Genomic DNA, 458 nt, shown 5'->3' on the forward strand with positions numbered 1-458 from the left:
CGTGGGCATTGTTATCTTTACCCTACGCTACACCAGCTCGCGGTCTAAAGATATACACACGTTCCCGCGCGTTGTTGTCACGAATTTCAGAGTCGCGCTTCAGAATTATCGGTAAACGGTAACTCGAATTATCGCTAACGAAGAAAAGAAAAGTTAATGTAAAAAAGTTCGACTTGGGTATTGTTTACACTTATTTCGAGAAACGATTGATATAACGTTTCGTCACGTTACAATTTTGCCCAAATTGATTCGACTCGTTAGCGAGTTATTGTGGCTTCTCCTTGGTTGCCAGAAATCTCAAAGTTGCATATATATATATATAGAATAGTTTGTTCCTCGTTTCTGCTTCGAATACTTTCTGCATAGTTCTCGCCAGCCTCGTAGCGGTGTACGATTTAAATAGTTGGTAAAGATTTCTCCTGGAAAAATTCGATTGGAACTTCCTTCTAATTCATTCG

Source organism: Apis cerana, linkage group LG3 (assembly GCF_029169275.1).
Source record: "Apis cerana isolate GH-2021 linkage group LG3, AcerK_1.0, whole genome shotgun sequence".
Classification (NCBI taxonomy): domain Eukaryota; kingdom Metazoa; phylum Arthropoda; class Insecta; order Hymenoptera; family Apidae; genus Apis; species Apis cerana.